General features: G+C 38.9%; 1 long non-coding RNA gene across 1 annotated transcript; it reads right to left on the bottom strand.

Moving 5' to 3' along the window:
- Positions 1–9,781: 9,781 nt before the first annotated feature.
- On the bottom strand, positions 9,782–11,734 carry LOC124096904 (uncharacterized). Its single transcript, XR_006853038.2, has 3 exons — positions 11,681–11,734; positions 10,792–10,817; positions 9,782–9,922 (listed from the first exon to the last, which is right to left on the bottom strand). It is a non-coding gene; the product is annotated as an uncharacterized LOC124096904 (long non-coding RNA).
- Positions 11,735–14,584: the final 2,850 nt, after the last annotated feature.

The following is a 14,584-nucleotide window of genomic DNA, read 5'->3' as shown; positions in this document are numbered from 1 at the left end:
AATCAGTATTTATTGGGCTCATTTTGTAGTTTAGGGGTCTAAAGACAAAGGAGCTTCAAGTGACTTGTTCAAAGTAAGATCCCAGTCTGAACTTAAAAACATCTTCTGATTGCAAAATGAGCATTGTTTCAATTACACTGTCCTATGATCCCTATCTGACATCTGAAGTAGATACAACATCTGGAAGCCATAACATATTTAGCCATAATGGCAGCATTAACAAGTTAGAAATATCCTTCTCAAACTGGATACTCACAGCCCCCAGGGAGCTCACAAGAGTGTCCTGGGGCTACTTGAAGCCAAAGAATAACCTGCTGGATCTATCTGAGCATGCAATTTACTTGAAGTTTTGAGTGAATATTTGAGTACTTTAATAAAGGATCATTTCCCATTAAAGCCAACGTCAATATATTTTAAAGAATACAAAATTCTGGTGATTTTTAGTATAAAATATATAAAAGAACTAAAACCATACTTTCATTGATTGTCAAAACTTCTGGAAGTGCTTACATTTCTAGGAATGTATCCTTAGCCTCCCCTACAGAGGTATTTCTTAGAAGACACCTTTTAATAAAGAAATCAAAGTAAGATATTCACATAATTAACAAATCAAATAGTATTCATGAATTATAGAGAAACCCAACAATTCTCTTTTCCTTTCTCACCTATCTTTGCCTCTAATGCTAGTTTCTGAAACAGCACTTTACTATGTGTTTCTGTGTTTTCCAATATTGAAGTAAAGTCTTTATTATTATTTCTTGTCATATCAACTTTAAATCTTACACACAAATTGTTACCTATGAAAATGAAGATTTACCTTACTTAGACACCCCTAAAAATATCATCAAAAAACCCTCTGTGGGTTTGCCTTCATCCTCTTAATATTGGTTTTAGATGAATAATGCCCCAATACTTCTGTGATAAAAATTGTCAGGATATTTTTTGTATGTGTGTCTTATTTAAGCAGGCTCTCCCTACTCTAGGGCCAAGAAGATATTCTTCTGTGTTATCTTTTAAGAGTTCCATTGTTTTGTCCTTTTGTGTTTAGACTCATACCTGGAATTGATTTTTTAATATGTTGTAAGGCAGGAAATAAGTTTACATTTTCATAATGTGGAAGACTATACTTTTACAAATGCATTCATAACCAATAACAGGCTCCTTTTCATAATATATGAAAACATCTTCAAACTGATAAAGAAAAAAAATTGAGAATCAAGTGGAAACGTGCATTGGTGTCTTAGAAGAGGATTGCTCATTCATATATCAACATATAAAAAGGTACTTTAACCTCATTTGTAATCTCAGAAATACAAAGTAAAACGATAATGAGAAATTATTTCTTATTCTTCAATGACAAATTTAAGAAGTCTAACAATAACAAATGCTGGGAAGGAGATAGCCATGGGGACTCTTCTGAACTACTAGTGAGAATATAAATTGCTAAACCATTTGGAAGACCTATTTGATAAATCTACTAAAGTTGAACATAGACACACCCTATAATCCAGCTGCTGCTCCTTGGTCCATACGCACAGAAATGTGTACACAGAAGCATCCAAAGATGTATACAGAATTTTACGGCAGTATTATTCACAATACTCTCAGAATGGAAACAACCCAAAAGTCCATGAACAGAAAAAGGGTTAACATGTTGCAGTGAATGATTAAATTTCTATGAAGATCAAAACAAACAAGCAATATACGCTGGAGTGCTGGAAGAAGGCACTGGGTTTTCATTAGTGGGTAGAGTAGGTGAGTTTGCTAGGGCTGCCATCAAAAAGTACAACAGACCAGGTGGCTTAACCACAGAAATTTTGTTGGAGACCAGAAATTTTCAAAGGAGACTCAAGAATTTGAGAAAGTTGATAGAGCTGGTCTCTCTTTAGAGCTCTCTCCTTGCTGGATGGTTTGCCCATCTCCTTCCTGTGTCTTCACATGTTCTTCCTTCCTGTGTCTGTGTCCTCTTTTCGTCTTTTTATAAGACCATCAACCACACTGGATAAAGGCCCACCCTGAAGGGCTTATTTTAACTTAATGCCCTGTTTAAAGATCCCATCTCCAAATACAGTCATGTCCTGGGTTACTAAGTGTGAAGATTTTGACATGTGACTTCAACAGGGACACAGCTGAACACATAATGATGGGGAGGAGTCCCATCTTGTTTCTGAGGACAGGAAATATTTGACTTCTTGATCACTGAGTGGTAGTGATCATGGGATTTAACTTAGTGATGACTTATGACAAGGAATATTTGTTTCCTTTTTTGGACATATGTCATACTTCATGATGCAAGGGGTAAACACAGATATAACTAGTCAGCTTTGAAGTAACAAACGACCCTAAAGTCTGAGCCGTTTACAACAGTAAACATTTATTTCTCCTCTCCATTACTTCTTGGTGGCTGCGGATCTATTGGACTTCAAGTGAAGGAAAAGCCTTTATTTGGGACATGCCATTCTCACAGATGAGGGAAAAGAACAAGAGAGTTATAGAAAGTTGTGATGTCCCATAAAGCAAAAGTTAAACATATGACTTCATTTAAAAAAAAAAACCCACTGGTAACCATTTGCCAAGCACACATCAGTGAAGAGGGGATGAACTCCTTCCCTAGAGGAGAGTCACCACATGTCACATACCCACAGGAAAAGGTGTGAAATCCTCTTATAGACATGGAGGGGGATAACTTGGAACAACAAAATAATCTATCACAAAAGTCAATAGAAAATAATAGTCCTGGAGAAACATATTTGAGATTCAGAGAAGAAATATATGAATTTCAGGCAGGTCAATATTTAAATACTTGAAAAATATAAAAGTATTACAATAGGCTAGAACTCATCAGAGAATTTGTCTTAGAATCTTGAAGTAGGAAAATTCTGTTTGACATAAGATTTTGAAGCTATAAATTTGACTAGAAAATGGAAACATTCCCAACTGGAAAAATCACAATGCATAAAGTTAAAAAAAAATGTACAGTTAGATGGAACTCAAATCAGAGGCAAGGAGGAAATTTTTTTCCAAAAATATCAAATGCTTCTATAAATTAATAAGAAATTAATAAGTGACATGAAAATTTACCCTCTGTTATTTTTATTCATGGAGCCCCAGGTCACCTAGATGGGCAATGCCAAAAGCAAATTTAAAAAAAAAAAAAGTTCAAACATGAAAAGATCCCAGTTGCATTTATAATAAGTTAAAAGCAAATTAAAACAATAATGAGACACATATTTTTAACCTATCAGATGGGGAAAGATCATGAAAGGGGTAATGAACTCTGTGGCCAACAGGTAATCTTACATATCACTGAGGGAAATGTAAATTATTGCTTCAACCCAAGGGATGGTCATTGGCATTCTCTGGAAGTTTATTAATATACACATCCATTGAGCAAGTATGAATCCACACATAGCGCATACCAAAATAAAAGCACATAGATATTTATTATAGCCTTATTTGTGAAAATGACAAAAGATGAGAAAGAAAACTGCACATCACTTGTAAAATGAACTATATAGTGTGTGTAAAAAATGGAATAATATGCACCTTTTAAAATAAAAATAAACCTCTCTACTCACTGAAATGGAATGATTTCAGCATTAATTACAATAAAACATAGGAAATACTTTTTTTTTGTCTGGAAGGCCACCATATGTGAAAAAGAAAAATATTGTTAACTGGCTGTTTGTTTCCAGGAAGGAGAATGGAGTGTGGATGGGAGACAGGAAAACAAGTCTTACAAACAAGTCTCCCCTTTGTACCTTTTTATTTTTCTGTCATGTGCCTGAATTACCTAATTATGAATGACCAATTAACCAACCAGCACTCTAGCAAATAAAATTACCGACCTGGGAAAACTTAAAGGGATATAATGAACCAAAAATCTCCAAGGTTTATAATCAAATGGGTCAGAGTTCAAATCCTAGCCTGACCAGCGGGAAGTGTGTTTCCCTGAGCGCTATAGAATGTAAGTCTGTAAAGCAAAGATCATCAGGTCTCACTAGTGGGGATGGTTGAAAGAATGAGAAAGGAGCATGAAGTGAATAGCAGCCATCGCCACCAAATTCTTTGAGTCATTTCACAGTTGGGAAAGTGGCACCCATAAGGAAGATAATCTATTTTCTGAGTCGCATAGGAAATTTAACAGAGTATTTTCTCAAGAGGCAGCTTCAAGATTTAGTCTAGACTCTGCTGAAAATGAGAACAACTCTCTCCAGGGCAGGACAGAGCTCAATCTCCTGGGAGGTACAAAGTCTGGGGGCTATATATATAGACCTAGGACAATAGCTCTTCTCACCTTGTGGTCTTCATAATCATCCAAGACACTCAACTACCACTTGACTAGGACTGGGGGAGTTTTCAGCACAGCCTGGAGCCCCAGAATGAGGGCTGCCAGATAAAGTGTAGGATACCTGTTTAAATTTGAATTTCATATGAACAACAAGGAATTTTTCACTCAAGCATTTCCCTAATGAGACAGTAAAGAATTATTTGTTGATTATCTAGACTTCAAATGTCATCAAGCATCCTGCAATTTGATTTGCTAAATCTGACAATCCTATCCATGAGTGGAGATGCCTATAGATTTCTTATATTCATGTAATTAGAGTTCGTCACAATTACCCTTTGGGAGATTACCCAGTTCTTTGCAGCACAAACTTTGGAGGCAGGACATTGGATAAAGTTAAGTAAATAAATAAAAACTTGAAGTAGGAATGGGGAGGCACAGTGGTACATGATTGACCACCACCTAAAACTGCTATCACAGGTGCTCTCAGTTGTCCCTTTTCCTCCTTGATGAAGTAAGCACTTTTGAAGAACAGAGCAAAGAGATTAGAAAACATATTCTCCACTTCCTGCCATTGCTTCATTTCCAGGACAACATGTGACAACATCGCTGGCCTTTAAAAGTGAAGACAGCAGTGTGGAGGGCCTCTGCGGAAGGTGTCTTTTGGAGGAGGTCTTCTCCTCTTGGGTCCCTCTTTGTAGGCTAGCACATTTATAATCAGATAGTGTTTGGGATGAGGGAGAAACTTTCTTTCTGCAAGAACTGTTCTTCTCAGTCCTTTAGGATGTGGAAAGCTGCTGTGTTATCTTTTCTTTTCACTTTGATTTCTTCTACAATGGATCATGTATCCACTTCTTTAGGGGAATTGATCCTTCACTGTATGTATCTCCTATAATTCCAAAGAGGCCAGTCTCCTGCAGGAGACTGCACAGGCCCAAAGCCCTTCTTTCCTCCTTTGCTTAGGACTGACTTCCTTGCCATAGGTGAGGTGGAAGCCGGACTGCAGGATTTCCTTCCCCAATTCTGGAAGGACCCACATCTGGGGAGCGCTCACTGGTCCTTTACCAGGACAGCCTATACTCCCTGAATGCACTACTGTAGCAGTACCCACTGCAATAGCACTGAACGTCAGGCTGTCTCTTTTATAAAAGATTTGAGCACAAAAAATTTGTGTCTGCTCCCAGCTTAAAAGAGACTTGAGGCCTATAGGGCTGAGCTGCTCCTTTACATAGGACAGCTGTTTCTAACTGCATGCATCTGCATCTTATATCTCTGCTCTCCTACATCAGGGTTTCTTAAAGCAAACTCAAGGTCAGGGCTTGGGCATGGAGCCAAGCACTTTTCTTTGGAGCATTCTGTTCCCCTGGGTTAAGAATTTCCATATATGGGGCAGGCAAAGCTGAAGTTGGACTGTGATAAACCATACTGCTTTGTGGGCTCAACTGTTTGTCCTAAAATCTTAGCCAGACAAAATGCCAGGCTGATGCTCATAGTCACTAAAATCCATTTGTAGTCAACAATGGTTCACTGCCAAGTGCCAGCTGAGCGGAGAAATGCAGGATAAGGTACACTTGAGGACTGTCTCAGGGAGAAAGAAAAAGGATTTGAGCCCCTCTGTGGCAAGCAGTCTGTTTCTCACATAATTTTACTGGATTTTGCAAATGGAGATACTAAAAATCAAATACAAAAAAATTTCATCCACATATCATGCAGTGGTAAAGCGACCAACTAGAGGGTTAGCCTGGGTTTTCTGAGTGCAGCAAGAGCCTTGATGTCACAGTGCAACCCCTAAACAGCAAGTCATTCGACAAACATTGAAGAAGTACTTGGCACCAGGCATGCTGATGACCACACCTCCAGGCTGCTTCCATCAATAGAAAGCAGATGTTGAGAGCAAATGTTTTTCAATTGGTCCATCCCTGACCACTCGGTTACCTTAACACTCTCGGACCCTGAAAGCTCAGGAGCCTCAGGTCTGTTCATTTTGTAAGTTTCCAAAAATGCATAGCCTCTGAAGCTGGGCTCTTCCAGTCATCAGCTTATATGAAGGACTAACGGGTTTCCCTTAGGAACTTCCAGTGCTCTACTCGCTGGTCCCCTCTTTGGTGAGAGGGCTATTCAGCGAGTCTACTTTGAGCTGTTTTTATATCCAGTCTATCCAGGCTGGTTTTCCAGGGTAATTGAAATATTTTGAGGCCAGCAGACCCTGGTCTGCAGTCTTAGAAACATTCCTCTAATCTGCTTAAGGAATGGTAGCTTATGAATGGCAACTCTTAAGACAAATGAATGTAATTTAAGGAGCTATAGAGCCTTCCAAGAGGCTTGATAGCTGGTGTCAGAAAGCTCTTAGGAAGATGCTGACTTTCCCTTTTGGACTCTGCCTCTCCACTTTGCACAGACTCAAGTTTCCATAGCCTGTGGCCATGAGCTCTTCCAGGCCAGTGATTTATTTCTGCCACGTAGAGTTAGCGCAACCAGCTGGTAAAACCATTTGAGAAAGGCTGAATTGATTCTCATGACATGAGGTGTCGTAAGACTTATAACAAGTTTATGGACCTCCGTGGAAATCTGAGTCATTTTTCTTATCACCCATATAAAGGTTTTAAGGCAAGCAGATGAATTGCATAGAGGTGGTTATTTGGCAAGTAAGGAACATCTGGGCTATAGTCATAGCAAGTAAACTTTAGCCCGTAAAGGTGGGGGAGGGGAGACATGGACTTATCCACACAAATTTTGGAAAACCAACATTTGGGTTAACATATCTTTTAGAGTAGAGTCACAATAGCTAAATAGGCAAAGCTCTCCAATATTGCTATTTGATTATGCCTCTGGAGAGTTTCCTGGAGTTTCTAATAATCTAGAATGAATATATATATATATATATATATATATATATATATATATATATATATATATTTATGTTTTGAGTGGGGACAGCTTGGGATTGAACCCAAGGACTTGCACATGCTAGGTAAGAGTTCTATCACTGAGCTACAACCCAACCCATCCACATATTTTTAAATACCCAGATATGAGTATTTCTCAGGGTGCTTCCTACAGGCATATCAAAGCCTTATTCACAAGAAAAAGGTATATGAATTTTGTTTTGGTGCATTAGTTTTTGACTGTGTGAAAGAATTTGAGGGAAAAGAAAGTTCTGGTTGAAACACATTTAGAGAAGAAGTGAGCTTCCAGTTGGGTCATGGAGCTAGGGTAGAAATTACCTGGATGCAGGTCAGATGGGAAGCAAGAGTCAATGTGGCATGTAGGAACAAGGCTGGAGTGTGGGGAGAAATTTGGCATCCATTTTAAAAACTCAGTGCTAAAAGCTGTCTTCACCTTCTGGTAGTAAAACTCTTTCATCTCTGTTTTTAAAGCCTTGGGTCTCCGTTATTTTCATTATAGTTGGCTCCAGCCTCAAAGTAAGGCACATTGCCCTGAATATGCCATAAACTCTAAAATCCTGTGCCTCGGGTCAAGCCATTAGCTCTGCTTGTAGAGCTTTTTGTCCCTTCTCCCTGGCATTCTGCTCAAAATTTGGCCTCTAGTTCCAATGTGACACTCCCTCAGCCTTCCTCCTGTGGTCACTGAGGTATAGGGGTGTGATAAGCATGGGCTCAGAAGTGGCTCTCAGTGAAACTCTAAGTGTGACATGGCCATTCATCTCAAGTTCAGTTTAATCTGTAAAATAAGGAAATGACTTTGGGGGATTGTACTAGTGATGATGATTCTCCAGAAAAAACAGAACCATCAGGAGATAGATGATAGATAGATAGATAGATAGATAGATAGATAGATAGATAGATAGACAGACAGATACATACATACATACATACATACATACATACAAACAAAGATGAGGAATTGATTCACACAATTGTGTAGACTGAGAAGACCCAAGGAATGCATTGGCAAACTGGAGTCCCAGGAAAGTTGGGGCCTACAAAGCCCTGAAAACTAATAGTTGATGGTATAAGATGTAGTCCAAAATCAACAGGCTACAGACCAAAGATGAACCAGCTTTTCAGGTGAGTCTGAAGGAAGGAGAAAAGCAGACAGGCGTCTCCTCTAACTCATAGAAGGGTCAACCTTTTTGTTCTATTTATGCCCTCAACTGTTGAGATAAGGCCCTGCTCATTACAGAGGGCAATCCATGTAAATGTTGACCTCATCTAAATAATGTTTGGGCACCCCATGGCCCAGTCAAGTTAACTATCACCTGGGTTGAATGCCTGTAAAGCAGATATTTGTATCTAGTATATCTATTTCATCTGACAGTGTCTATTAACCAGGGTGAGAGCTGGAATGAACAGGAACCCCTTGCTTTTTAGCTGTTGCTGCTTTGCATCAAAGAATACTCAAAGTTGTTATTTATTCATTTAAGTGTCTTTGAATTTATAACATCAAAAATGAATTGGTTTGGGTGTAGCAGAGCAAGGAAAACAAAATACTGGAGGGTGGAGCCTAGAGCTCATAAAGGCATGAAGACAACGTGATAACCATTTGCATGGCACCCATGTGAGGATAAGGAATTTAATAACTATCTCAAACTGCAAAATGAATGAAATGATTTCATAATCCAGAACCCACATGCAACTAGTGCCTCTGTTTTTGCACACCTGTGAGGCTTCTCTAAGTGAGTTCATTTGGGAAAGCAACTCAAGAACACCTCCCTATTATTCAGCTATAGTAGTCAAGGGACAAGTGTATTGAGACTTCAAAGATCTATCCTAGCCCTTCAGTTTCCCTGGCCCTAACAAAGACAAAATTATAATCTGAAAACATATCCATAACATCCTCACATAGTTTGGGGATTCTTCTAATCAAAATAAACATTCCAAAACATTCTTTCCTTATCCATTGCCTCAGCTGACGCCAAATATGGTGAGACAATTCAAATGATAGGAAGCTACTAAAAGTTTCAACTTGAGATCCAAGTCACATGAATGCTGATTCCCCTACTTTCCTCTTTTGTCCCTCTGGCCCAGGAGCTCTCTGCTCCTGCTGTTGTGTCTCAGAGAATCTCATGAGAACTGTTTCTCTACAGGTGATTAAATAAAATTTACTTGTGCTGAATCAAGAAGACAGTGACAATAGCCATGCAGTGAAAGCATTTGGCAACTTCTTACTTTCAAATGTCATGTAATAGTCCTATCCCCCTGAGAAGCCCTAATTATGGCCAGTGCTACTGGACTGTGATTTTTCTCACTGTCAGAATTTGTAGTCCCTTTGTATATGGAGGAAAACATGTTTCTTTTTTTCCCAACCAAGAAGGACATCTTATCCTGAGAAGGAAGGTGCTGCTGCTAAAGCAGAAGTTCAAGGTGAGCAGAACGTTTTTGTCGAACTCAAACTCCATCTGATTCCAAGAACAGAAATAGATATTCTTATACTGGAAGCTTTGTAATATAACCCATCTCCATGAAAGACAAGTGTTTTTTTTTTTAATTTTTTAAAATATTTTTTATTTTGTATATGTGTGTGTGTGTTTAAAACGAGCTACCTATGCCAAATCCTGACTCTTGTGGATAAGTTGCATTTTCTCCAAGATGGAAAGGGTTTTGGGTGGTGAGGGACACTTGATTTGGGTCCAACATGTTAGGAGCTCAGAAGTTCTCATTCCGATCCTTAAATCTAGGGGAAAAAAAAAAGATGGACAAACTAAAAATCAACAGCTCTTCTTAGATCCATCAGAATTGAGGTCCCATGGCAAACCATTTCTTCCCAAACTGGAGAACCAGATCTGCAGGGACACAGAATGACTTTCAAGAATAGAAGCCCATGAGCACCAACCATCACAGGACCCAGGGCTGGGGTAGAAAATCTCCCTATAACTGATGAATTGTTCAAGGATCACTGTGGTCAAGTTGGAGAGGCAGAAACTCTACAGGCCTAGATTTCTGGGGGAAGGAGGAACCACACTTTTGTGGGTTTACCTCTAGGAGCCTTGACAGGTTCTTACAGAGAAGATAGGAGAAAACACCTCTTCTGCACCTGGCAGCAACAGGAGAAGAGCAACCATGGGGCTACAGCAGTCTAGCCTTCTCAACCAGGCTGCACGCCAAAGACATTTTACCAAAGCCCAAGATACTGGGGTTTATCAGAACCTAAACACTGCAGACTTCTCTGACTTTCCTATCTCACCTAAGTGGGAAGGGAAAAGCCAACACTGAGGAGGACCATGAAGACCACCCCCAGGCACAGGTTCACCTACCGACTGAGACTAAAAAAGACTAAGAACTCAGGAACTCCAGAATGTGTCCTGTTGCCTCTTAACTCACTACCAGGTCATCAGTCGCCCTGGCTGGAGGCTACAACTGGGAGAAATGCACACCCAAGACTTTATTTAAGGAGCCTCTAGAGAACCCAAAGATAACAGAGAACACACAAGGGAGGACACCAAAGAAAAGGTTAGCCTCTGCCACATACAGCCACAGCAACTGGTAGATACAGTTTGACCCCTAGCCAGATAGACACAAAATCCCATGTTAAAGTCCCTTTACCTTTTATCCAATTCATAACGTCCAACCTACAACAAAAATAAATAAGTAAATAAGTAAATAAATAAAAATAAACTTTTCTAAAAAAGGCATATTAAAAGATAAAATTTGAAGAGACAGAGGAAATATCAGAATTAGGTTCAGATATGACAAATATTGGAATTAATAGAAAAGGAATTTAATAAGAATTAATTGGGCTTTTCTTCAGAAATCATGTAAGCAAGAAGAGAATAGAGTGAAATATTTAAAATCTTGAAAAGCAAAAACCAAACAAACCCACCAACCTAGATTTTATAGCTCAGATCTTCATAGAGTATTAGGGCAGAAATAAATTAACATAAAATCTTTTGTCGACAGATTAAATGTATTTGACATAGTAGCAGCAATATGCCTGATTCTGTATTCTGGATAAGTGAAGCGGATGACAGAAATGCCATAAGGTATGGGAGGGAGGGAGCAAGAAGTAATCGCACTACTCAGGAGGGGGAAGGTGGTCTTCGAAAGAGGACTAGGAATAGTTGTAAATGCACACTGCAATTTGAAGAATAACCACTAATAAAAAAAATGAATGCAATTAATGTCTTATGAGGAGAGAAAATACAATTAACAGAATGCTCAATTAGAACCAGAGAAGGCAGAAAGTGGAAAACAAAGATGAAGCCGAAAACACAGGCCACTAAAAGAAAACAGTAGCAAGTGTGGTAGGTACTAACCCAACTCTGTCAGTCACTTTAAACACTAAGGGTCTAAAATACAATAATCAAAAGGCAGACTGTCAAAGTGCATCACAAAACAAGATCCAACCCTGGGCTGTCTGTAAGAAATCCACTTTCAATATGAACTTACTAATAAAGTAAAAATAAAGAAATGAAGAAAGAGATGCCATACTCACATGAATCCATTCTGCTTAGGTTTGTTCCTAGCTCTTTCATTTCTGTGTTAAAGGGACTCTTGTCAGGCCTGTATCTGTTTATTAATCAACTTAGCAAGTCTGGCAGGACCAAGCTTGCAGAGGGCAGTTCTAGACTCATGGTCATTTGGATCCCCTGGTCAAGGTATTCGGCAACATGACAACAACTGTTTTGGAAGGCATAGAATTGCCTTGCTATGGAGCAAGAACACCCATTTGCTTGTTTCAACAAACAGAAGGCAAACCCTGTGGTTAAACTCCTAATGTGTGTTTCGTATACTCATCTGATCACATCTGGCTACTACTTGCTCAGATCCAGGTCTTCTGTGGAATGCTGGGTTGAAATTTCTGGAGTATTTGCTCAAGGGAAGAAGGCTCCATGGAAGAGATAAAGGAAGTAGTCAGGTAAAAAGCCAAGCCTGCTGGTTTATCCCTGTGGTAGAATGACTTGACGTTTATATAGGAGAAAGCACCGCACAGTTGTGAAGTCTAGGTCTAACTGTAAGATTTAAAAAAAAAAAATTAATTGGCATAGAGTCCTCTTAGAACTGCGAAAGCCTAAGATACTAGGGTGTATCAGAACCTAGTCTTGGACAAATACTTCTAACAAGCCAGAATTAGAGAGAGAGACTATGAAGATGATAAATGATACTGGAAATAGTAAATAGCCCATTAAGCCTGAAAAGTTGGAGAGACTTGAGTGCTGCAAGAGCAGTCTCCTTTTGTTATGGTTCAAATGCTTTCTCCGCTTGGGGCTAGGAGAGGGACTATCTGCATGCAGTATGATGGAATGACTCTTAAAGGACTAATCCCATTTGCACCTTGCGTTTTTGGCTCATCTATGAAAAGGATGGAAAATATTACCCACTGTTTTCATGCTTAGAAGGCAGATTATTGCAGGATACCAAATTCTTGAAACTCCCCAAATGGAAATGGAAGGCCCCCTAATAGGATATAAGGCATCGTCAGACACACAGTTCATGTAAAAATGAACAAAGCAGCTGACTAATCAGTTGCTCACATGCAAATTGTCCCCCCAGGACTAACAGCAATTGCAGTTGGTGTTCTTATAATTCTGGGAAGCAGAAGACCATGGACGTTTCTCCTCAGACACTTATACCACAATAGAAATACCAGTCAAATATTGCAAGTTATAAAAGATAATGTAAAACAGATGCCTTCACCTTCAAAAGTTTAAGTTGGTTTTGATCAATGATGGGCTTATCTTAAACCTAGTGGAAAAGACATGAAAATGTTTAGCTTTTCTTCATGACTACTAAGACTTCTAAAAAGGAAGAAAAAGCTAAAGTATTGTCTAGTCATAACAAACAATTGGTTGGTTTTTTTTTTTTTTTTTAGAAATATGGAGCCTTAGGAATACAAAACAAGGAAACTGAGAAAGAACCTTGAAAATATGCCCAAAGCAATGAGCATATACCTATGATTTTCCAGGACTCTGGAAAGGGATCTCTAAGTATACTCTTTGAGAAATGCATCCTCTTGTCAGAACTTCTTGAGATCCCTGTGGTATGAGTTGTTGGAGAATATTTGTATATTCCTAATATACAAGTTCCCTAACTTAGTAGCAACAGCCTAGGGAGAAGCAAATAATGTAATAGCAGTGACATTCATGTTCTTTATGCCAAGCACTGTTAGGTCCTTTACATGGTGTCCCCACAAGCCCAAACAGCACATACCCACTTGACAAATGAGAAAATGGAGCATCTGAATAAGCACATGGGCGATTCTCACATTGCTGAGAATTAAACCTACATAATCTGACTCTGAGGCCCTTTCTCTTGACTAATCTGGTTTTCACAAGTCAGAGTTACCCAGCCTCTGGAAACACACGAGTTATGTAAATAAGTCATGAACAATGTTGTTATTCCTGATGCATTTTGACCACGGAATGCTGGGGAGGAACCTCATTGGGCTCTCTGTCAGCGTCAACTCTTGTGTCTCAGTCCTTTCTCCAGTGATGAACTATGGAATCATGATATCAGTAGTGATGAACTTCCAAGAGGAACAGTATCATCCCATCCCCAAGTATTTTGAAAACTCATGGGGTTAATTTTATTTGTCACAACCATGGGAGGCTGTAACTACTACAATTATCTTAAACCTAGTGGAAAAGACATGAAAATGTTTAGCTTTTCTTCATGACTACTAAGACTTCTAAAAAGGAAGAAAAAGCTACACTTCCACTACAATTAGTGGAAATGCCTCCAGAAGCTCCAGAACACTCAATCTCAGTATTGCCAACAACCTAACACACAGCATAATTTACATGCAGTTGAAAAAACTGTTTAAAATCTGAACTTGAAGGTTAACTAACTATTGTATAATAGTTACTGAGTTTCCCAAGAATGTCAGAGCAAGGCTAAAGAGAATGTCAGAGCAAAGCTGACTTTAGCAAAATTTTAAAACAAACAAAGTATATCCTTTCTCCAAAACCATCCTATTGGAGACAATGACACTTGAGGTAGGTGAGGTCATATCAGCTCAACTTGTATCCATCTGCATTTACAGTTGCTACCTTGTAGCATTTCTATGCACAGGTGCACGCGTCTTTCTACCTCATCTTGTTCTCTCCTGTGGCTGTAAGATAAATACTAAAAGGCATGTTTAATTTAATTTACTTTCATCAAATGTTAATCTTCTCAAGACACGCTGGGAGAACAAACACTTGGATAGCAGGAATCTAAACATCATTTTAAATAAGAAAAACAATGGAGCATTCCCAGCCCATTCAAAACCCCAATCAGTTTCTTCAAATGTCACAAAATATCTATTGACATCTATATAACAACCCACCAAGGGTTTTCAGTGACAATGTTGTTAAAATACCTATAAACTAGCTTACCCACTAGTGATTTCATTAAGTGT

This window comes from Marmota monax, unplaced genomic scaffold (assembly GCF_021218885.2).
Source record: "Marmota monax isolate L192 unplaced genomic scaffold, Marmota_monax_Labrador192_F-V1.1 WCK01_AAM20220418_F8-fsc00023, whole genome shotgun sequence".
NCBI lineage: Eukaryota > Metazoa > Chordata > Mammalia > Rodentia > Sciuridae > Marmota > Marmota monax.
Note: the sequence above shows the minus strand (reverse complement) of the source record. Positions and strands in the feature narration are given on the sequence as shown.